The 25,909-nt window shown below is 36.9% G+C and overlaps 1 protein-coding gene across 6 annotated transcripts in view; it reads left to right on the forward strand.

Moving 5' to 3' along the window:
* APBA2 (amyloid beta precursor protein binding family A member 2) overlaps positions 1-25,909 on the forward strand; it is a 2,738,723-nt gene that overhangs the window by 1,180,089 nt on the left and 1,532,725 nt on the right. For all 6 annotated transcript variants that reach the window (XM_044078549.1, XM_044078553.1, XM_044078554.1 and 3 more), the window contains one exon: positions 15,486-15,559. The gene's annotated coding sequence lies outside the window, so the exon portion shown is untranslated. The remainder of the gene's footprint in view (positions 1-15,485; positions 15,560-25,909) is intronic.

Genomic DNA, 25,909 nt, shown 5'->3' on the forward strand with positions numbered 1-25,909 from the left:
AATGTCCTTTATTCTCACTGAAGCTTTTTTATTCCACAGACCAAAGCCACTTAAACGTCTCGGACGAAAATTGCCCCTAGTAATCTATAAACATATTAAAGCTCTATAACTTGACAATTGATGGATTTTATATCATGTGTATCAAACTGAATGAGCAAGAAAACAATAAGGCAGGGTCAGGTCTCAGTAACATAAAGTGAAGTAGTAAATTGCGCTCATACCTGTACCCTGACAATAAGTGAATACCCAGCCCCACACACACACAACAACTTATCTACCATTGTAAGAGAGAGAGAGAGGGAGAGAGTGTGAGAGAGAGAGAGAGAGAGAGAGAGAAGATTAGTTAACTCCAATAAGGGTCTCATAATCAGAAAACTCTAAATATTCCAAACAGTGACAATGAACCACCCTCAACTACCAAGAGTGCTGCAAGTTAAAACAAAGAATAACCTATCTCAGACAAAAAGGAACTAGTGGTACTGTAGAAGTTACACAAGCTTAAATTGGGTTGCACTGCTAGTTGCATAGGGAGCACCCATCTCGACTATGAAGCTGAAGTGGTTGGGGATATCTCTACATCTGTTTTTTTTTTCTTTATTTTGATAGCCTTGTGGCAGACAGGAATAAACTTTGCAAAAAACAAACTGTAAACAATATGTCGGGGGGATTTACTAGACAGCAGTTACATTACTAGCTTCTTGCAGCAAGATTTCTAGGCAAAGAGAGATATAGGGGGTGTATCAAAGCCTAAATGAGTATATGCCTTAACATTTGCTGTTAACACTTAAAATTTAGAAATGGCATAAACTGGTGTATATACCTCTAAAATGACTCACCAGGAGGACATTTCTACACTCATCAAGAACCAAAGGCAAATCCTCCAGCAAAAGGCCTATATTACATTTCCATATAGCTTCAAGTGTAGTTGTGTCCAGGGCAGGCCCAGGTTTGTGTCATTGACATGAACCCCTGCCCTGATGGCTTTTTGAGCAATGAAGGAATGCCTCAAAGTAACTCTCTCTCCTTGCCAACTGTAGGAAAACCACAACACTAAAGAGAGCACAGCCCCAAATGGTTCTAGTACACATAACTCAAAAAGGCCCAAGAGGGTCAACATAATATCTTTTTCATATGTTATACCGATTACACAGCAGCAGTAGCATTCTTACCTCACAGCAAGAGGTTTGCCTGTTCGATTCTCAGCTTGGGTTGGGAGGCAATACCATACCCTTTGAAATGACACCAATAACTAAACCGGTTACTGAAGTCAGTCATTTTTTGTTCATTCTGATGCATCATCTTTGGAAAAAGCAGAGTGCTGCTCAGTGACACATAGTGCAAGAACTGCATCATGCGTCTCTTCATATAGTCCAAGGAGATACATTTCAAGCAATTTACACCCACATGTAGTATTACATGCTGGCACTTGCCATTCAAGGACACACAGTGCATGTGTGTGTCATATGACAAATCCTGGCACTAGACCAGCAAGTGACCATCACTCTTTTCTTTCTCAGTTTGTGAGTGGTACAGCAATATGTCATACACTGGTGACACCTATGACTAGAATGTTTGTTTGGAAAGATACCTGCCTTTTGTGTTTAACATCACTGAGAAGGTGACCCCCTAGTGCTATGGGAGGTAATAAAATGTATCCATGTTGCTGGTCTGGAGTGCTGCTGGGGGTGCTTATTGCCCATATTTCGTTTCAAAGGTGTTTGTGGTTTGGGCAGATAAAGCTTTAGAAACTCGGCATAGGCTGGATTATGTGTTTTATGTCGACTGTTGGGTAGGCATGTTGTATGGTGGCCTGCTGATAATCCTGATATCAGTATTGTCTGACTTCAGTGGTATAATATGTGCACATATCTTAGACATGTCCTGTGCTGTTTAATTAATTGGTGATCACCAGACAGTATGAGGCATGTCTTACATTGTCTCAAGAAAATCATCTCAATCAAGCTGGTTACAGAAATTATAGGTGCATTTATTTGTTAAATATAAAACTAATAGACCTGCAATGGCACAACACAGCAATGCACAAACTACTACTAATAAATTCCATTATTCCATAAAATCAGCTGATACCTCCACATTATAAATAGAAAGCAATGAGGCCAAGAAGGAAAGAAAAGAGTGCAACAGCATTCTCCCTGCGTTTGGGCAGATATGGACTATTATATCGATAAGCTTTAGAAAAAAATGACTGGTATTTTGTTTGGAGCTTTAGGAGGCAAAGTTATTGGTCAAAGTCTAGGAGCATAGAATAAAGAAGTGTATGTCTCTACTGTGTTTCAGATGTATACTCCCCAGATCACCCATTTAGCTGATATACAGTTAAATTATTGAAGCAGCAGCAGATAGGGTCTCTGTAGTTTTTAACATCATCTCTTCCTCATGCACATGATACACAATGATAAACCAGTGAGAACAGAGGAAGTCCAACTAGAAATTTGTATTAGTTATTTTTACCAATATCTTTTTTTTGCTCCTTGTATTAACACAAGGTAAGTGGGCTGGTCCCCAGACCCTTCTGAACTTACAACCCTGATTCAGTATGGAGCACTGCCTGAAGTGCTGGAGCACATTCTTTCCCCCAACATATACATCAAGAAGTCAAACTAACAGTGGAAAAATGACAGCATCCACATGCTCCCAGAACTAAAGCAAAGGTGAACAGGTCTAATAATTTAAACCATTGCAGATAAAATATAAGTATGGTTAAAGAAATAATCACTATAATCCATTCATTGTGATGGTTTAAACAGATCAGTTGATTAAGCTGCATTAGTGACCACACCTCCCTATACACACACACACACACACACACACACACACACACACACACACACACACACACACACACACACACACACACACACACACACACACACACACACACACACACACACTTTGTTTCCTTACCTGGCTAATACCTTGCCTTGCTTCATCCCGTTCTGTCAGACTGCAGCCCAAAGTCCGTTTACGTCTGCACTGACTCAGCAGAAATGTGCAAATAAATAAAGTAACGCCACTACGCTAGTCACCAGCCCATTGTCAGCATAGCAATTTAAAAAAAGAAAACCCTTAGCCAGCAGCCCATTCTCGGCAGCATTAGTGCTGCTGCTGTTTAATTCCCATTTCCCGCCCGCTCAGAGCCAGCCAGAAATAATGATGCGAGCTCCTTGAGCTCAATTCCGACTGGCTGGTAGCACTGATGGAGCTGACGTCATCGCACATGCGATGACATCAGCTCCGACAGCGTGAAAATTCAAAACATAAAAAAAAAAGCAAAAAAAATCGGAAATGAAGGGGTGCCACTCGGGAATCATGGCACCCCTTCATTTTGACCCCAAAACTCGGTAAAAACCGAGTAATTCAGGACGGTTGGGAGGTCTGGTATGCATATAAGTATCCAAACTCAAAAATATCTGAACACAAAATACTGACAAAATCTAACCATATCCCAAAGAAGTATTTTTGCAGGGCAGCAAGCCCTCCTGCACCACCTCATATGTTGTTGGGTTCTCCCCCTACCCCCTCTGCTAATTACATGTACCAAATTGAAGATCAATCAGCAGTGGAAAAAGGCATAAACCTTATGTAGTTTAACTTTAGTTTTTCAACATTCAAAGAATTGTTAGAGATATTTAATAAATGCGGACTGGATGTTTTAAAAGTTATGATTAAAGAAAATTATAGGGTGAAAGATGAAATTAATAAAGATATAGATATCTTGAATGGGGTGCCCATGGTGGTGCAGCGGTTAGCGTTTTCACCTCACAGCAAGAGGTTCTCCAGTTCGATCCTCAGCTGGGGTGCCTTCTGTGTGGAGTCTGCATGTCCTCCCTGTGGTCGCATGGGTTTCCTCCGGGTGCTCCGGTTTCCTCCCACATCCCAAAGATATGCTGTAGGTGGATTGGACACTGTAAATTGGCCCTAGGTGTGAGTGCATGCATGTGTGTGCCTTCTGTGGAAGTTTGGGCGCTGGGCTGGCAACTCGACACTGTAAAACTCCACTGCCAATCATGAGCGAAGAAGTGATCCACTGTGGCGACCTCTAACCGGGAAAAAGCTGAAAGAAGAAGAAAGAAGATAGATATCTTGAATGATTTTATTAAAAAAGACCTGATTTTTACTATAGACACTGAAAAAGATAAATATTACCAAATCAGAAATAGTATTGATGCAAAATGTGATGATTTGGTTCATAGAAAATTAAGAAAGCTGGAGAGGGATGTAAATGAATACTTGAACAACTTGAGTTACCCTAGACCGAAAAATAAAAGTTTTAATGTCCAACAGAGTGTGGAGACTAATTACGGTAACTATAATAGAGAAGATAGGGAGACTACCTGTGTGGGGGAAAATGTGGATGATTTGGATGACTTTGAGGAACAGCCATGTTTACGTGGGTCTGAGAGAATTAGAAATAGAAGGAATAATCAAAATTATAAGCAAAATCAAAATTTTCAATGGAGAAGGTGGAGATATTGAATCAAATGATGAGTTTGAATGAGACCCTTACTACCTTGACAGTTATTAAGGATGTTACTTCTCCTTCTTCTTTTGGCTTTTCCTGGTTAGGAGAAGCCACAGCAGATCACCTGTCTGCTTATGATTAGCAATGGTGTTTTACAGTGTCGAGTTGCCAGCCCAGCACCCAACCTTCCACAGAAGGCACACACAGGGCCAATTTAGAGTGTCCAATCCACCTGCAGCATGCCTTTGGGATGTGGGAGGAAACCAGAGTACCTGGAGGAAACCCACGTAACCACAGGGAGGACATGCAGACTCTGCACAGAAGGCACCCCAGCCAGGGATCGAACCAGAGAACCTCTTGCTGTGAGGTGGCAATGCTAACCACTGCACCACCGTGGCCGCCTTAGTTATTAAGGATGTTAATAATGACTTTAAATTCACCATGACTGGGTTTACCATTTATAACTATAGTGCTGTTAAGCTTGAAGAAGAACACTTCAGTTTGGTATCTAAGGGTTTGAAGTACATACCTATGAGGAAAGACGATATAGCTAAAACACTTCTTGAAGTTAAGATGTTTTTGAGGAAAGTAAATTTAGGCTTACCTTTAACTCATGACCATAACTTTACCCCTACACCATTTACAAGAAAAAGTATAGTCATTCCACCACTTCACCCTCAGTTAAATAATTTTGAGAGAACACTTGAGAGGGGAATCAGAGAAAGTTTTGAACATGTGAACGTTAGAAGTAATTTAACTGAAAAAGAAAAGAAAGTGTTATTTGAACTAAGAAATGATAGGCAAATCAGAGTGATGAAGCCGGATAAGGGTGGGGCATGGTTTTGATGGATGGTTTATTATATGAGGGAAAAATGAATGATATATTAAAGGATTCAACTAAATATGCTATAGTATTGAAAAATGAGATTAATATTGGTTACAGCAAAATATATTTAACCCTTAATGACCTCTTGTTGGAGGGTCTGATTGACCAAAAGATATTTAATTATTTGATGGTAGACAAGCCAAGAATTTCTTCAGTTTTCGGTATTCCAGAAACACGCAAGAATGAGTTGGAACCCCCTCTTAGATTAATTGTTTCTGTGGAAGGTTCTAGGACTCTACCCTTAGCCAAATATGTAGATGGTAATTTAAAAAAAACTGTGGCTTAAGAGGAAAAATATCTTAAGAGATTCATGGGATTTACTCAGAGAAATAAATAAAGAAAATTATAGTGATGGTATTACTTTGATAACTATTGATGTAGTTGATCTATTTACAAGTATTCCCCATGCAGAAGAGTTACAACTTTTAGAGGAGATATTATTTGAGGACAGTGAAATAAAATCAAATGAGAGGTTGGTGTGTTTAAGTTTGATGGAGTTGGTTTTAAAATATAACTATTTGTTTTTTAAAGGCGAATTTTACCATCAGACTAAGGGTGTAGTGATGGGGTCTGCTTGCACCCCCACATACGCCAACCTCGTCTTGGCTAAATGGGAAGAAAAATATGTATTGAATTCTATTTGCAAGGACTCCTGGTACTTATATAAGCAGTTTTTGGATGATATATGTATCTTTTGAGTGGGTCAAGTTAATTTAATTAATGAATTTTTAGATTTGCTTACGAACTCTGTGCCTTTTTTGGGTTTTACTTGTAATTTTTGTCAAGACAGACTACAATACTTGGATATTGAGGTTTATAAGAAGGACGGAGGTTTTCATTCCAAAATTTTTAGGAAATCCACTTATTCTAACTCTTTTCTGCACTTCAGAAGTGCCCACCCTTTTTACTATAAGAAAAATATTGTTAAAGGACAGTTTATAAGCGCAAGTTGCATGACATCAGAAGATGGTGAATTTGAATGAGAACTGGATTTCCTTGTTAATTTGTACGATGACAGAGGTTACCCCTTGGAAATGTTAAGTGAAGAAAGGAAAGAAGCATAGGAAGAAAAGAAAAATTCAAGCCCATCCTAGTAGAGATGATTGGCACAAATAATAATAACAATGGCCAGAGTGTTAGTTGTAACAATCATAATGGTATTTACGATTTCAGAAAGGCTATGATTTTAGAATTTAATGCAAGTTCTAAAGTTACTAGGAGAATTATTGAAAAGGAATGGAAAAAAATGTATGGGATTCTCTGACCTCAAAGGTTTACCCCCCAAGACCTTAAATTTGTCTATAAAAACTCTTATGAATTTGAAGTGTTTGCTTGAGAATGGGGAACATAACACAAATAGACAGAAGGTAGGGACATATAAATGTGGACGTTGTGTCCAGTGCAAGTATATTATTAATAGAGATGACATTTTCTTGGCTAGTAGAAATAAAAAAAAAATATATAGTAAAGGATATTTTAATTGTGGGTCATATGAATTAATTTACTTTGCCTTGTGCTGATCTTGTGATTCCTTTTACATTGGCAAGACTGAGCGGAAGCTCAAGAGAAGAATTTATGAACATTTATATGATGTCCAAAATAAAAAAGAAACAAATGCTTTGTATATGCTCACTTTGGAGTGTCCCCAAGTTAAATTGTCTTTCTTTGTATTAGAGGGAGTTACGAAATAAATTAGAGGGGGTCTTTGGGAAGAGAAAATCAAATATAAAGAACTATGGTGGCAACTGATTTTAAAAGCATCATCCCCTCCTGGTTTAAATAATAATCTTTCCATTACATCCTTATTAAAAATGAGAGCTGCTAAGCTATAAGGTTTTTTAAGTAATTTTGAAGCAGTTCCATTAGAGTGTACAAATTTTATATACTTTTATGAATTGGGGACATTGTCATTTTTCACCACTATATGGAGTGTTTACATTGTTTATGTATTTTATTTTGTTTTAAATTACATTTTAAATTATGTTAGTATTTAGATATTTAAAGTTTTTATATTGGATTAACTTTTACTGAAAGTATGAATATTTCAAGTTTCAAATGGTTTTAATAGAATTTTACTGACTAGATGGATATGTTTTTAACATGATTATGCAGTTTATTTAAGGATATTTTAATTTATTTAATTCCAGTTCCACATCTGATGAAGTCATGTACTGAGTGACGAAAAATGCTTGTGAGTGTTTGTCATTATTTTATGGTCTTAATTTACTGTGTTGCCTGCTATTAAACATATTTTGAACTGTCCAGAATCTCCTGGCCTGTGTTTAAATACTTTTGAATTTAGATATGTAAGGAGCTACCTAAATAGATGGAGAAAAGAAAAAGTCGACAAAAAAAAAAAAACAACAAAAAAAGATTGAAAAAAAACTGAATATAAATAAAACACAATGTTTTTTTTCAGGGAAGCAAGCCCCCCTGCATCTCCACACCCACACTAATTATATATCCCAACTTAGGGATTTCACAATATGGGGTATATGACAAATTCATCAACACCATTTATTATAGTGATCTCTCACTACTGTTTTACACAAATAAATGCTTATAAAATTTTTTTCCATGTCTTCAGATAGATTGAACCATAAATAGTGAATCATAAAATAATATAACATAATCAACTAGCCAACTATTTACAAACGAAACTATATGCGATTGCCTAGGTATACAATCTATAACATCACGTTTCCATTTACAATATGCAGTTTGTATTAAGATGCTGTGCTGACTAATCAGATCAATTTATTTTGTCCAATAGTTCATCAACTTTCTGCCAATAAGTGATGTATGATGTCTTATCAGTTCTTTTCTTTATGGTTGCCACTTCCCATTGAGACACAAAGACTGTGATTTTCTTGAAATCTTTAAAAGTTGGTGGTGCTTTATTCTTCCAGTAAGTTGTTATTGCTTTATGTGCAATGGCAAGCAATGTCCACAGTAAATATTTTACTTTTGGGACACCTTGTGGTATGGGTACATTAAACAAAACTAATGACTTGCTTACCAGAAAAGTATCATTAAAAAAATTGTTTGAAAGAAATAATTAATTTCAAACCAATATTTATTCAGTGAATGACAATCAAAAAAATGTGTTCCCAATCTGCATTTGTATGCGTTTTACATCAGCAATCAATATGTTTCTTATATATTAGTTTTAATCTGTGAGGGTTTAGAAAGGATCTATGTAGGAATTCCCATGCATATAGTTTCTACAGAACTGACTTGGTGGTAAGGCTTTGTGATAAAAGGATCATTTCTTTTTCATTTTTATCAGGATCCTTTTGATTAACCTGATTATATTAATTCCAATAACTTTTATTGGTATAGTTCTTTGTTTCTTTATGTGTGTTATGAATTTTGGAAAGATACCTTGTCCATTATAAGTATTATTTATTAAAAGTATCACAAGATCTATGAACTTAGGAATATTATTTTTAAAAGTTGGTGTCATCAATTCCAGCTTATTTGTGATGTACTGTCTTATTTGTTGTATTGGTAGCCACAATTTATCATCTAACTCAAATTTCCTTTTCATTTGATCTAGTGTGATGTTGAGTATTTTATACCAATAAATCACTTATTTTTCTTTAAGCTTTTTAATTACATTTGAATCAAAGGCAGTTATACATTCTTGCCTACAAGCTGTAGAATGTAATATAAAAAATGTCTTTATATCTAGGTCCATGTTTATATATTTTCTAAACAGTATTATTGTTTCAGTAACAATTATATATTTTGTTTTTATACTTTTTAATAAATGTTATGTTATCGTGTATCACATTATAAAATACTTTTGTTGGATTTATATTATATTGTTTATGGGCTGAGTTACTAATGATATTACATATAGATTCATAAATTAATTTCCATTTGGCTGTATTGGTTGAGTTTAGCCATAGAGTAACTGTTTTAGTAATAGATGCCAATGAATACATTTCTATATCTGGTAGATTAATTCCACCCTTCTCCCAACCTTGTAAATGGTTGTTAAGCACGATTCCAGGCTTATTGTTAAACCAAAGGCAGTTCAGCATCATTTTATTGTATTGCTATATAATTTTCTTAGTAGGAGGGGTAGAAATAGATTGTATATAATATAACAATTTTGGAAAATGAATGATTTAATAATATGCAACCTATCTTCCATTGTATAAAACATCTTATTCCATTTCTGCATTAATGATTTTATTTGACTTAGTATGTGAATATAGTTAATATTTATTGTTTCTCTAGTGTTTCTAGTTAGTAAGATTCCTGGGTATTTAATTTTATTATCAGGCACTAAATACTTAAAGTCATTATTTAATTCCCTTTTATTTGAGTTAATTAATAAAATTTTAGTTTTGATGTCATTAAATACAAGACCACAAATTGTCTGAAAGAAGTTCATTGTTTGGAATAATTCAGTTATGATTTGTCTTTGTCAGATATTGTCAACAGGATGTCATCAGCAAATAGTTGTATTTTCATTTCTAAGTTATTCCCAGTTACTATGCCTTTAATATTTGTGCTCATTCTAACATAGTTAGCAAAAGGTTCAATTGCTAATTTAAACAGTAAAGATGAACGTGAGCATCCTTGCTTAGTTCCCTTTGTGATAGTTATATAAGTAGAGAGATATGACCCGTTTTTAACATAGGCCAGATAATTTCCATATAGTGTTTTAATTAAGAATGTGAATTGTTATGAAAAACCATATCCTTCTAGTACCACCAGTAAATAATTCCAGTCTATTGAATCAAAGGCCCTATTGATGTCTAGACTCACCAGAGTCATGTCTCTCTTACTTAAATCAACATAATCTATCAAGGCAAGAATTATTTTAATAGGTGTTTCTATCTTTTATGAAACCTTGTCTGGTTATGATCAATTAATGATGGTAATATATGTTTAATTCTCTCTGTATGTATTGCCATAAACATTTTGCAATCTACATTTAACAATGAAATGGCCCTATAGGAAGAACATTCTGAGGCATTTTTTTCAGATTTCAGAATAGGTGAGATTAAACTATATTTCCAAGAAGGAGGAACTAATATTTCTTGTTTACCCTTGTTAAAAACCTTCAGCAATAACTGTTTAGCTTCTTTGGGCAATAGCTTATACATTTCTGTTGTTATGTTATCATTTCCTGGTGCTTTATTAGGTTTCAGTTTTTTTATTTGATTCTGCAACTCGGACATTGTTAAATGCTTGTCAGTGTGTCTAATCTGTTGTTCCTGTATCTTGGGGTGTATATTAGTCTAAAGGGAGTTTCTAATTGTCTCTTTTGATTTCATGTCAATGTTGCTAGTAATCATTTTTTGAAAGTGCGACTGAAATGTTTCTAGTATGCTGTTTAAGTATGAGACTTTCTTATTAATGTTGGGAGTATGAATTTCTTTTAATTGATTCATTTTAATAACTTTCTTAGTTCTAGTTGCTGTTTTCCTTTGAGTCTTCAGATTCATTGAAAAAGACTCTCATAATGGACTCTCCAGCTGACATGGACATCCTCCAAAAAGGCCTTACTGAGACGGACACCTGGTGTCAAAGTCATGGCCTCAAGCTAAATGCCAAAAAATGCATAGTCATCCCATTTGGGAAAAACAAACCACCCACGAATTACCACATAGGTGGCAGCCCCCTTAATACAGAAGAGGTAATAAGAGATCTGTGGACCCAGGTAGATAGTAATCTCTCCTTTGACAATCCTTCTATGTGGCCCATCTAATTGCTAAAGGGTTTGCATCTAGAAATAAAGAGGTTATAGTGCCCCTCTACTCGTCACTCACCAGACCCATCATAGAGTACAGTGCCCCATTTGGGATGTACCTCACAAGACGCTTCCAACAGCTGGAAAGACCACAAAAGTACCTCACCAAGAGGATTACTGGCCTCAAACATATGTCCTATGCAGACCGACTGAAAAAACTCCGGCTGTACTCAGTGGCATATCGTTTACTCAGAGGTGATCTCTGCCTGACTTACAAAGCCATGTCTAACTCAGAATTGATGGACATGCTCCACCTAAAGAAATCCAAGTCACTGCGAGCCACGTGCTCTAGTGAGCTAAACCTCTCCACAACAATAAATAGAACATGCTGGAGGGATAGATTCCTGTCACAGAGACTCCCCATGCTTTGGAACAAAATTCCTATCTACATTAGGCAGAGCCCCTCACTAACACTCTTCAAGATAAACTTTGACGAGTGGATGGGTAACAGAAAATACACCCCTGGGATCACTTCATTTGCTCTGCTTGGCAGAGGCTCAGTTAATTAATCAGTGGGGCGGCGAAAGCCGACACATTCCTGCTGGGCTTATAAATGCCCTTGGGCAGATAGCCTAGTACCTACCTATGAACCTATAAGAAATAAGTAAGATTTTTTTAATTCTATCACTATTTTATGATGTAATATTTCAGTATAATCTTTATTTTTTATTGCTAATTCATTAGTTAATTGACTATGTCCTCTTTGTGTATTAAGTTTAATATCTATTTCCTTTTGAAGTTCGGTTAATTGCTTCTCCCATTGCTTCCTTTTATTTTGTACCAAGTTAATGTTCTTTCATATATGTATGCTTTTAATGCATCCCATACATAGATTTCCAAAGTGTCTTCATTTATGTTTAATTCAAGAAATTGTTGCAATTCTTTTATATAAAATTATTTAAACTTTTAGATTTGTTATATAGGATGCTATTCTAGTGATTGTCACCCTTTGTTTGTTATGCACTTCTACTTCAAAGGTAATTGCATTGTAGTCTGTTAATGGACAAGAGATAACTTTAACATTGCTAAGAAATGTGGTTATTTTCTTTGATATATATATATCTGCTATCTATTCTTGAGTGTGTGTTATACCTATAAGAAAAAAAAGTATAATGCAAAGAATCTTTGTCCGAATATTCATTGACATCTTTAAGATTATATAGTTCAGCAAATTCTGCTATTGTTTTTGATGTTGCAGTTTGCCTTCTGGTATTTGTAGAGTCAGTGTCTTTATCATCTAGTATACCATTGAAATCTCCAGCTATTATCAAGTTCCCTTTGTAGTGCTGGATTACTTCTTCGAACTGTTGTTTAACTATACTTGCACTCAAGCCAGGTATCCAATAAAAGTTAATAAAAGTATACAGTTGATCATTTATTGAGATAGTTGACATGCAAAGCATCCAAGATTTATCTTGATATGCGCTTATTATTTTTGGCATAATGACAGAATTTTTCCTTAAAATCATTACCTCTCTTTTTTTTTCTTATGTAATGAACTTGTTAATACTGTATAACCATTGAAGCTGAGTAAATTAAGGTCTTCAGTTAATAAATGCATCTCTTGCAGAAATATCAGTTGTGGGTTTATAATTTTAATATATTTAAATAAACCTAGTCTCTTACATTTATTATTCAACGCATTAACAGATTGCCTTCATATTTAAATACTGCTATATGTAGATTTCATTGAACTTGTATTCCATTAGGCAGAATAATGTATAAAAATTCTTGTTTGTGTGCAGCTGTGAATAAAAAAACTTTTAAGTTTCCTTTTAGTTTGACTAATATGCTTCAGCAAGTAAGAAAAAACATAAGAAACATTGTAGTATCAAAACCTAAACCATGAACGCCTTTCTGTCCATGGGGTTATTATAACCTGCACTTAAAATGACAAAGCATCAAAGTGTCCCTCTCTCTATCGCAGGCACTATACTGCAAGCCTAACAAGTCATTACTTGTTAGTCAGAAAGTAAGTTATCATTCTGTAGGATAACTATAAATAATATAGGATAATTATAAATAATAAATTATGCTACATGTTAACCAAACTATCAAAACCATCAATAAAAAAACTAGGGTAACTTTACAGAATAAAAACCTTCATAACCCCTCCAGCTAAAATTGCCATAGCTCGCGCTCACCTTCTTTCAACTCTTCTGTATACATCCCCTCTACTCTTGAATTTAAACAGGACTGTCCATACTAAATTCTCAATTTGCTACAACCACATTGCCAGGTTTGCCACTGGGCTGCCTTTTAGGACACATCATTGCATCAATCTAAATCAGCTTGGGTGGCTTGAACTACCCAGCCTAATCCAGTATAACCAACTGATTATGGCCTATAAAATCCTGTATAATCAGGACAATATTCCTGCACTTAAAAATATTATCACCCCCTATAAGAATCCTAGACCGCTTCAATCCCCTAACAAACTACTAATTCAGACTAGCAAAATTAATAACACAGCCGGTGACTCTCTCTTTGCAAACTCTGTAAGTAGACCCTGGAACTCTCTTCCAGCTGACATTACCTAACTTTCTACCTCAGGTCAATTTAAAACTAGACTCAAACAACATTTGTCACTTAACTGGCTATGTCACTGTATCAAGCCTGGGTAACTCTCTCTAGAATGTGTAAAAATCTGTTAACCATTTTACTGGGTAATTTAATTTAATCCTGATTTATGCTCAGGATTAACTCTAACCTGTGGAACTTGTTTAACTTGCTTACTTATGTAATCACTGTAAATAGTCTGTTTGTAATATGTAAAGCTGGTATTATGTAATGCTGTATCTGCTTACCCTTGGAGCTTTTCTCCCCGGGCCTTCGCTGAAAATGGACATGCATCCAGTCGGACTATCCCGGTCAACAAATGTAAAATAAATAAATAAAAATAAATAAATAAATGTATTGTTATTAACCAGTCTGATATATTCTAAATTCAGTCTGTTAAGGTTGACAAGAATTAACAATCCCAATAACATATCAAGAAATCATACGGGTTGATATGAATCATCTTTAACCAGAGAAATTGTCTTACAGTTATGCTTAAATATATGCTACACTTATGAATTTTATAGTGCATGTTTACTATAAGTAAATCTTTCAACATTCCTTCTTGTGTTAAACCTTCTTTTTTTCTTTTCTAAGTGTAAGCAACACAAAAAAAGATGAAAACCCATATGTTAGTTAGCTTGTATAATTTGTGTTTGGATATTGTTTCTCTGGTTTACTTAGGGTAGATTATTTAAAAGTTATTATACAACTTGTGGCAGTGTCATGTGTATGTAATTATATACATTTTAAAAGTCCTGAAAAGGTGAAGTGTAACTTATATAAGCTTAAAACAACCCCATATAAGCTTAAAACAACCCTATAAATCAAAAGATTTGGTTTATATACAATATTATTTAACACACTCACAAACCACTTTGAATTGTAAAGTCAGATAACAATGCTGCAGTCAGCATAATTTAACTGATATAGATAACAATAAGGTATTGAACAATTTTCCTTTTCTGAGCTAACAGAATGACAAACATTTACTTAAGTAACTCAGTTTGTATTACACTAAAACTGTTTTAAAAGTTTCACTTGTATGTGATCTTATTTTAATGTTCAAAGTTACCCTTTTACAGATAGTCGTAGCCTTAGATTTATTGACTTTATCTAATGCCATGACTGCTCTATCAGTGTAAAAGAACCACAAATCTCTGTAACTTACATCATCTTTCATAGACTAACAAGAAACATTAACAAATACAGAAACTGTAATCAGCAATGTTTCCTAATACATAACTTCTCTTCTTATGGTTTGCTGATAAATGTCAGTGTGGAACAGATATGTGGACTACAGAATGAAATTGCCTCCTCTTATCGGACTATTTTTTTTGTGACAGAAAACTTTCAAATCAATTAATTGTTTGTAATGAAAAAGTAGATATTTAATTAGTAAATGTATAGACTTAATATGAAATCCGTACTGTTGACAGCTTTCCTGTTGACCAAATTGGGTAGGCAATAAAGCTGTCAATATTAGGACCCCTCAACGAAATAGAGGGTTACCATATATATGTGTATGCATGTGTGTGTGCGTGTGTGTGTGTGTGTGTGTGTGTGTGTGTGTGTGTGTGTGTGTGTGTGTGTGTGTGTGTGTCTGTATTGCCAGATAGATACAGGTATACATATATGTGTATATATTACACATCTACTTCTTTGGAGTGTTTTTATAAGCAGTTGATTTAAATTGTATACTAGTAAAGATGGTGTTTGTTTTCAATTTGCAAAAGACATATTTGGTAGAAAAGTATTGTATTTATTTTCTTGTTTCTATTTTTCAGATCATTTGTGGACTTCATAGAAACATTTCTTTTCCTAGTTATATAATAAACATCAGCATCCAAGGACTAATAAGGTAGGGAGTTTCAAACTAAAAAATGTATAGACAGCTTAACCATGTCAAAATGATTTTGTTTTCCTAAATGAGGCTGAATCAGTGAAACAAACTGTCAAGTATAACTTGAAAACATCGATGTAAGACATTTATATCCAACCCTCAGTGAGCAGTATTAATCTTGTGTAAAACCTGGTAGTGGCATCGTTAGTACTGTCAGAATTGTTTTTAATTGTTTACATGAGCTTTAGTAACAACAATAGTGAAGCTGTGCTTGATGTGGCTATGATTTGGCATAAGTAAAGAGTTTAACTTCTTTCCAGCACCAGGTAGACTGATGTAATTTCTGTACATGAGTATTTGCTTTTTATTTTTTTTTTATTTTTAAGGTGCTGTCTGTTCTGTTAAAAATCTGCTATTTTTTTAAATAATTTGCTTGATATGTAGAGAAAGTGAAATGCAGTTTCAGAATCATGTAATTAGTTTTTTACAAAGAGTGTTATACAGTGGTGTAAAGTAGGAAGGTGCAGCTCCGTTATCTTTATGGAGTAATATATATATATATATATATATATATATATATATATATACGTAGATTTAATAAATCCAATGGTTCAGAACAGTGAGCGCTTTCACGTTATAAAAACATTTCATCAAAGTCTGATGAAACGTTTTTATAATGTGAAAGCGCTCACTGTTCTGAACCATTGGATTTATTAAATCTACGTATATATATATATATATATATATATATATATTGATATCTGCTGTGGTGTTGCCTCTTTTGTATTTTTTTGGATTTTTGTACTGCTTCTGAGAGGCACTTTGTCCAGGACTGCTTTGTTTTATTTTCTGTAATGAAAAATCTCCTGGTTCTTATCTTGAGAATCCTGATGAAAGGGTTGATGCTAGTATAAGCCTGTTAGAAAATAATGTAGACGTTAGTCTTGGTGAAATAATTCAAAAATTCAAATTTGATTTTCATACATAAAAACTTTTGTGAAAATATAAGGCTGAAGATGTGACTAAATTGTGAAATGTAGACCAGAACTATAATAAGAGAGAGATGTTACATCAAGTGATTAGGCAGGATTGTTTGTGATGTGATTCTATACATAAGAGGTTGTGCTTCAAAGCAGTTTAGTTTTCGAAAATGCTTTTAATGATACTTTTGCAGTAGAAGCAGCAACAAAAATAAGTTTTATACATAAGAAGAAAGATTAATTAGTTCAAGCTCAAGAATAATAAAGGCAGCAAAACTAAAGCATGTTAACAGTGCTTTGAGAAATACTATGGAACAACTGCATATGAATGTAAACGAGAAAATGCCATGTGTGTGGTAGAATTGTAAGTGAAATGAGAGTTTATAAAAATAAAAAAAATAAACATTTTGGAAAACCTTTGTTAAATGAACTGCAAGAGTGTCTAGTGTTTATTGCATAATATTTGTGATGATCAAGGCAGCACATAAAATACAGAGTAGACATTTTCTTTGTTTATTATGCAATATTTCTGTATGCAGGTGTTAGAGCCTTTCCTGACATAAGTGAAACTGGAAGGGGAGCCTATGAACATTCAGAGTGATAATAGAAAGCAGTGCCTTTACAATAAAAGAACTGAAATTTGGAAGCGTAATTAACATGACTACCCACTGACAGACTACTGAAAACTTATACGAAGAACTTGTTTAAAGTAATGGAATCCCAAATTATGTGAACGTTGCTTTTAAGGAGAAAGAGGAAGGGAGACCTTTTGTAATACTTGAAGGTACAATAAAAACTTGCAGTGAAGAAGATTGTTTATTAAAATTTGCGGAAGCAGGGAAGAAATAAAGGACATACATCTGAAAGTGAGACATTAGGCAAAGTGGTCAATAAAAGTGAAGCTGCACTCAAAACAGCAATATGTTAAAAGGGACCACAGCTACTCCTTGGGTTCCAGCTGATGTGAATCCTAAGCTCCTTAATCTCGGATAAGTTTGTTATATAAACCATGCAAAGGTAGAAGAGGAAATAAACAGGAAATAGATTTTTGAAAGAAAAATGGCATAACTTCTGTGATAAATTCAGTGCAAGTCTGTTCTGTGTTATCTATATTGAAACCTGATAGAATTAAATAGTTTTTTGAAAGAAAACAAAATCATAGCTCCTATGGTATATTCAGGGCAGGTCTCTCCAGTGTTATTTATATTGAAACCTAATGAAATTATCAGGTTGTATGGAGATTTTAAATTAACTTTTAGGCAAGTAGCTTCTTTGGTGCAATAGTACATAAATACTCAAAATTAGTTATAAGCCATGTTTATCAGTAAATAATTTGGATGATCAGTCTAAGAAATATTTAGCCATGAATATTCATAAAAAAGCTGCATCCGTAGGTATTAGCTTAAGTGGGTATTCTGAGTGACTTAAGTTTAACATTTTGCCACAGTGTAATAATATTTATTTATTATTTATTATATAGCTAACAATAGAGTTGAATAACTTTTGTGATGCAGGGGTGGCCTTAGCAGTTGTGGGGCCCGATTCAGATCATTTTGGTGGGGCCCCTTAGGTGCCATACCACCTACCACCCCAACCCTAATTACACTTGCTAGCTTCCTGAAATTAAAACTATTTCAGATAGAGTGTCTGTTTGATGGGTCACTGTGGCCCTCTAACCACACAGTGTTTCATCAGGTTGATGCACCCTGGCTTACCATTAAACATCATCCCACACTTTTTAGAGCTGCTGGATTTCCTGAATGTGGGCAGGAGATAGTTGCATATTTACCTCTTGTTCTCCCACCCACACTTTTTTCTGTTTTTTCCATCTCCTTCCTTTTCCCTTTGTCTCTTCATTTAACTAATGCCTTACTACTCTTTACATCCCATGCCCAGCAACAGTACAAATTATAAATATTTTTCCTTTGTATATTATTTTCTCCATAGAAATATTATACTATGTGACATCATGGCAATGTAGATACCTTTTTTTCTGATTTTGATGAGTGAACTTTTGCATCCTGTTTAAGTATGATTATGTTGCTTTATTTTTTCTGTTTGTTTCATTGAATATTGTGTTAAAAATAGTACTGCATTTATCTGCCTATTTGTTTACTGAAAATTGGAAGCTGTCTTTTCTGTCTCGCCCTGTCTGCACTTAGTTTATTCATCTCACTTCATTGTTATTCGGTGTAGAAGTCTTAGCCTAGAGGTATTCTCTGTACCTTAAAGTCCTAGTCCCTTATCTCTGAAATTATTTCTGCTGAATAGTTGCATACTGGAGCTGTTTGGTATACCCTATATCAACTTTATTACAAGCTGAGATAAGTACAAACTTGCAGTCTTATAAGATAGTACTGAATTTTATTTTTTCTGTTTGTTTCATTGAATATTGTGTTAAAAATAGTACTGCATTTATCTGCCTGTTTGTTTACTGAAAATTGGAAGCTGTCTCTCTGCACTCCCTGTCTGCACTTAGCTTTCCCCAGCCGCCCTCCCTGTTCTTGTTGTGGTAGTAATCTTGGTGGCTTTGGAATTGACTGCACCTCCTGTAAAATTGTGTTTGAACACTCCTGCTAGGCCCATCTCATTTGCTCCGAGTACAGTAAGATTTTTGATTTCGGACACTCCTACCATTCCCATCTGTTCAGCCCTGTCCAAGCTCTATCCTAGTCTAGTCTCATTAGCTCATACTGCCTAATACAGAGAGAACATTTGAGTAGGCATACCCACTTAGGCCCTGAACTTGTCTGATTGAAGACTGTTGGAACAGGGCTCAGTTCTGAGGTTTTTTACTGGTTAATTGGGTAATTTGTTCAAATCACTTTGCGTGTTTTCTATTGTTATATATATATAAAAAAATGCACTTTATCTACCTTTACTGTATTTGTGTTTCTTCCTCCTTTATTATCTTATTTTGCTTTTGCCTCTTCTTAAAAGTACTCAGTTGTCTTTATTCTGCTGCATTTATTACTGCTTGGTAGTAGCCTGATTAAATTATAACTGTTATTCTAAGTCTTTTGGTTATTGCACTTGGGCTTTGGGCCAGTTGTTTTACATTAAGAAGGTTTGTGGTCTACACTGTAGTGGCAGAACAGGTAGCTTACATCCTTCTAAGTTGGGAATTGCTGATTGAAGGCTCAATGTCTGCTATTCTAAAAGTGTATTAGTTCTGGTTTAAGCACTTGAGCTCCAGGCCAGTTATTTTACATTAAAAAGGTTTGTGGTCTGCATTCTTGTGGGAGAAGAGGCTAGATTCTACCCTTCTGAGCTGGGAATTTCTGGTTAAAGGCTTACTCTGCCTGCTCATTTGAACTGTTTTTTCTGATATTGGTGCACCTTGTCTGCTGTACCATAGACTAGCTTCAGGCCTGCTGAATCTAGCTTTGTTTGTATAACTTGAGCACTAATCCATGCCATCTTTTTTGGAGAAGGTTCCCCTGCACCCTCGTGTCAGGAATGTGCGGTTAGAAATTGTCAGATTGAAGAATGCTGGGACAGGGCTCAGTTTTGAGTTTTTTTACTGGTTAATTGGGTTCCTTTCTTTCTTTTGGCTTTTCCCGGTCAGGGGTCGCCACAGCAGAACTCTGGTCTGCTAATGATTGGTAGTTGATTTTTACGTGCCGAGTTACCAGCCCTGATGCACAATCTTCAACGAAGGTACGCCCATTCACGCATGTCTCCATGCAGAAGACGCTGTAGCTGAGAATCAAACCGGACAGCATCTTACTGTGAGGTGACAATGCTACCGCAGCACCACCACAGCGGGTAATTTGTGTAAATCAGTTTGTTCCTTTTCTATTGTTTTATATATATATAAAAAATGCACTTTATTCATCTGCTTTTACTGTAATTGTGTTTCTTCCCACTTTAGTCTTAAAATTACTCAATTGTATTATTCTACTGCAGTTATTACTGCTTGGTAGTAGCCTGATTAAATTGTAAATGTTATTCTAAGCCTTTTGGTTTAAGCACTTGGTCTTCAGACCAGTTGTTTTACATTAAGAAGGTTTGTGGACTGCATTGTTATGGCAGGGCAGGTAGCTTACATCCTTCTAAGTTGGGAATTGCTGATTGAAGACTCAGTGTCTGTTATTCTAAAAGCGCATTAGTTGTGGTATAAGCACTTTGGCTCCAGGCCAGTTATTTTACATTAAGAAGGTTTGTAGTCTGCACTCTTGTGGGAGGAGAGGCTAGATTCTGCCCTTCTGAGCTGGGAATTTCTGGTTAAAGGCTTATTGTGCCTGCTTATTTGATCTGTTTCTTTCTGAAATTTATGTGCTTTGTTTGCTGTAACCCAGAAGTTAGTAGTTTATTGGCCATTTTGGGCTAATTTCTCTCTCTTTCATTTCCGGCAAACTTTCAACTTAAGCACTCAAACCATTCATTCCACAGCCCAGCACTTGCTCAAAACACATAGCAAGCACTAATTAACCCTAGCACTAGATCCCCTATACTGTCCAGAAGGACAAGGCTCTCTATTTGTCCCTACCAGCTAATCAATAAAACAGCTCCCTTTACCTATTCAGGCATGTCCAAAGGGCAGTTTCAAGTATACTCTCCAATTCAACTGGTGAATCTGGGCATTTTGAGGCAATGTTACAACTGCCTCATGTACACAGACAGCCCTCTCCTCCTGCCACCAAACACTAATATATGCGAGAGATGCAATTATACAACCAAACTGGAGGCAAATCTCTCTCAACCCAAGACTGGAACTGACAGTCAAGAGGAGAAGGGAAATACTTGCAACACACCACCAGTCTCACATAGACCTACTAAACCAACACTGGCAAATAACATACATAAATACACGAAAACATACTCGGAGGCTCTAAATAAAAATCTGCAAAAGCAACAGAGACCCCCAAAGCAGACACCTAAGCAACCTCCACACTCCATCACAAACCATGAAACACATACTTCACATAATCAGTGAGCCATGCAATCACAGCCCTTAAGGCAAAATAGAATACCCAACACACTAGTAATAGGTGACTGTATAGCCAGGCACATTGATGTCCCACTAACTATGCTGGACAAGGAGAAGGTTACAGTTAGCTGTCTGTCGGGCGCCAGGATCCGCCACATAACACAAGCACTCAGGTCACTCCAGAACAAGTACAAATACGACTCTGTCATTGTCCATGTTGGAGTGAATTACCTGATAAGTACCTCCCTGGACTACATGAAAAGAGACATAGAGGAGCTCTCTGATCACGTAGCCCAGGCCAGTATGACCCTGACCCTGAGCAGCATCCTGCCCTCACCAAGAATGATGCCACAGTATAAAGAATCAATTTCAACAATTGGCTAAGTTTCTGGTGTCATTCAAAGGGGATCCAGTATCTGTCCACCTGGGATGACATGCTCGATAAGCCACGTTGCTTCACAAGAAATGGCTTGCACCTGTCACCCGTAAGCTTTCGAATACTGGCCAAGGCTTTTGCCACCCCCATAGTGCCTTTGTTAGGCAAGGCTCAAAAGACAAACCCACCACCATAAATAGCACAAGTAACCAAAAACTGAGGGTTATACTACTCAACGCCAGAAGTCTAAACCTCAAAATGCATGCACTCGAGGCACTCCTCAGTATTGAGAACATCGATATCTGTGCAGTAACAGAAACCTCATATAAGGCTCCTGAAAGCACCTCAGCACTACCAGGCTATAACTCATAACATACTTTTCGGCCACAGAACCCGGACCGAAACACAAAAGGTGGGGGTGTATCCATATTCATCAAGAATACCCACACCTCCAGGTCAGTGGCACAGCACAATGCCTCAGAGATCATCCATGTGCAACTAACAAAGGGCAAAACTGCAATTCAAATTGTAGCTTGCTACAGATCACCCACCATGACCCAGGACCCCCATTCCACGTTTCTAGAGACACTGGAAAATATGAAGGTCCTAACAAGCACCCTAATATTGGGTGATTTCAATTACCCAAACATTAACTGGGGGAACTACTCAAGTTCTAACCCCCTTGCCCAATGTTTCCTAGAATTTATAAACTTGAATGCCGTGGATCAACTGGTCAACACCCCCATCAGAGGTGACAACATATTGGACCTGGTCATCACCAACATGGGTGACCGGTGTTCTACACTGGAGGTCAAACCCTCGCTGGTTAGATCAGACCATAGACTAATCACTCTGGATATCCACATTCCACCCCCACCCCCAATCAAGGAAACCACCGTGAAAAACTTTCCAAAATCAAACTTCACGTTACTTAAGACCGAGTTGGAAAGGTTCACAGCCCCCATGCTAAAGGACAATGCTGTCCATGCTGCTGAATCCCTTACAAAGCACTCTATGAGCACCTGCAAGAATGCATGGATCGTACTATCCCAAGCAAAACCAAGACTCACTCCTCCATGAAAAGGAAACCAGTCTGGTGGACCCCTGCCATAAACAAGCTATACAATAGAAGGAGGAAACTAGTGGAGAAAAGGGTAAAATCCCAAGAAGGAAAGACATCCCTGATTAGTAACAGCAAGAAACTACGATCCCTCATAAAATCATCTAAGGCTAGCTTCAAAAGAGAAATTTCCAAGCACTTCAAAGATAACCACAAAGCGTTCTTGAGCTGTGTCAAGAACCTAAGTGGAAACTCTCAGATCTGCTCTGAGTTAGTGCAGAATGGCACAAAATACACTGAACCGAATGATATTACCAACATTCTGGCAAACAGGTTTAGTGAAAACTTCACCCCCCTCTCACCCCCTAAAGGGCCCATAACTATACCAGAAAAATGTAGTGCCCAAGCAATCACTGACACACTGGTTAAAACAGCCCTATCCAAAGCAAAAAATACAGCTTCAATGGGACCAGTCTTTGTCCCAGGCTGTGTCTTATATGAGCTCCAAAATGAACTAACGCCTCACCTAAACACACTGTTCAAACTCATCCTCTCTACAGGCTACTTACCCATAGAGTGGCGCACAGCAACCATTATTCTGCTCCATAAAGGTGGAGCCACAACGGATCCTGAGAACTATCGCCCTATAAGCCTGACTAGCGTGGTCTGCAAGGCAATGGATCGCATCATCATGGAATTCATTAACAGAGACATTGGGAACCTTCAAACATTGGACCCTATCCAGTTTGGCTTTGTTAAGGGCAGATCATGCCTCCTAAACCTGGTGGACTTCTTTGCGACAATTACTAAAGCTTTAGACGAGGGAAAGGTGGTCCACACAGCCTACCTAGACCTCGCAAAGGCTTTTGACACTATTCCCCATTCTGGTATTATAAACAAGCTCACCAGCCTGAACATAAACCCCTACGTCACGAGATGGATTACCAATTGGCTCATGGATATAACCCACATGGAGAGAGTTGCAGGCTCTAGGTCCGACTCTAAACCAGTTATAAGTGGCAGCTCCCGGGCCTCAGTTCTGGGACCCCTCCTGTTCGGTATATACTTCTCAGAGGTAGAGGCAAGCACAGGAGGACTATGGCTGACCAAGTTCACAGACGACTGCAAACTGGGGGCCGTAATTGACTCTCCAGCTGATACAGACATCCTCCAGAAGGGTCTCACTGAGATGGATACCTGGTGTCAAAATCATGGCCCCAAGCTAAATGCCAAAAAGTGCATAGTCATCCCCCTTGGAAAAAACAAAGTACCCACAAACTACCACATACGTGGCAGTCCCCTAAATACAGAAAATGTAATAAGGGATCTGAGGACCCAAGTAGATAGTAATCTCTCCTTTGATAATCATATTGCCAAGGTGGTTAGAAAATTCTTCTATGTGGCCCACCTAATCACAAAAGGATTCACATCTAGAACAAAAGAGGTTATTGTGCCCCACTGCTCATCACTCATTAGACCCATCATAGAGTACAATGCCCCATTTGGGATGTACCTTACAAGACACCTGCAACAGCTGGAAAGACCACAAAAGTACCTCACCAAGAGGATTACTGGCCTCAAACATATGCCCTATGTAGCCCGATTGAAGAAACTCCAGCTGTACTCGGTTGCATACCGCTTACTCAGAGGTGATCTCTGCCTGACATACAAAGCCATGTCCAACCCAGAATTGATGGACATGCTCCACCTAAAAAAAAAATCCCCGAGAGCCACATGCTCTAGGGATCTAAAGCTTACCACAACGATAAATAGGACGTGCTGGAGGGATAGATTTCTGTCCCAGAGACTCCCTATGCTTTGGAGCAGGATTCCAATCTACATTAGGCAGAGCCCCTCACTAACACTCTTCAAGAGAAACCTTGATGAGTGGATGGGAAACAGAAAATTTACCCCGGGGATCACTGCAGTGGCTCTGCTGGACAGAGGCACAGGGAACTAATGGCTCTGCTAGACCGAGGCACAGGGAACTAATCTAAGAGGGCGTCGAAAGCCAACACATTCTGGCTAGGCTTATAGATGCCCTCGGGCAGATAGCCTAGTACTTACCTATGAACCTATATTACCCTGACTTATTCCTTCCTGAATGCTTGCTGTCACATAATCCCTATTGCACCAGTATTGATTAAAAGTTCATTCTTTCTCTGGTTGTATTTCCACAGTGCTGAAAGTGAAAATGGACTTGGTTGACCAGAATCTTCACTGGCTTACAGACTTTAAATGAATAGCATAAATTTATGTTACTTGTAAGAGTCCCTATCTCTTTCTTCCCCCTGCAGAATGTCCCTAGATCCCAGGAAGCATTGGACAAATGATTTAGTGGGCCTGCACTTAGTGACTGTGGGAAACACAGGGATGCCAAAAAGAGCATAAGAAATTTCAAACCTCTATTGTACATTCTCATCTCATGTTGCCACTTTCTTGTTTCATGGATTTCCAGTCATCTAATGCACTTATTCTGAATGGTTGAAGTCCTTTACCCAGTTAATTGACCTACTGTACCTAGTTGCAGTCAATGTGTTTCTACAAATCATAATACCAATAAATTTCTTAGAATGCCCAATAGTAATATTAGTAACAGTGGCATAGGTCGCATACCCCCCCCCCACTTATAACTACTTCTGAAGGTTATTTTTTATTTATTTTTTAAGGTGGGTAAGTGGACTAGTACATGCAGATCTTTTCCAGCCATAGCCCAAGTCACAGACAGTAAGGATTACATGCAAGCATAATATATAGTAACTAAGCATCATACTTCAGCAAGTGAGAGAAAATCAGTATGCCTTAAGGAAACTCGTATGGATGTAGGAAGAACATGTAAACCCACATAGTTTGTTCAAGTTTTTATAGTACACTCACCCAAAAACTCTTCACCAATCCATTCTAATAATTTTATAGGTTTGCATTTCTGCTTGCCCTCCTACTTTGTATGTTACGATGCCCCTGAAGTACTTTTATGAGCTAGACTGTTGCTGCTATTCATTTTCATCCATGTGAATAT

Source organism: Protopterus annectens, chromosome 7.part1 (genome assembly GCF_019279795.1).
Source record: "Protopterus annectens isolate FY-2018-M chromosome 7.part1, PAN1.0, whole genome shotgun sequence".
NCBI classification, from domain to species: domain Eukaryota; kingdom Metazoa; phylum Chordata; order Ceratodontiformes; family Protopteridae; genus Protopterus; species Protopterus annectens.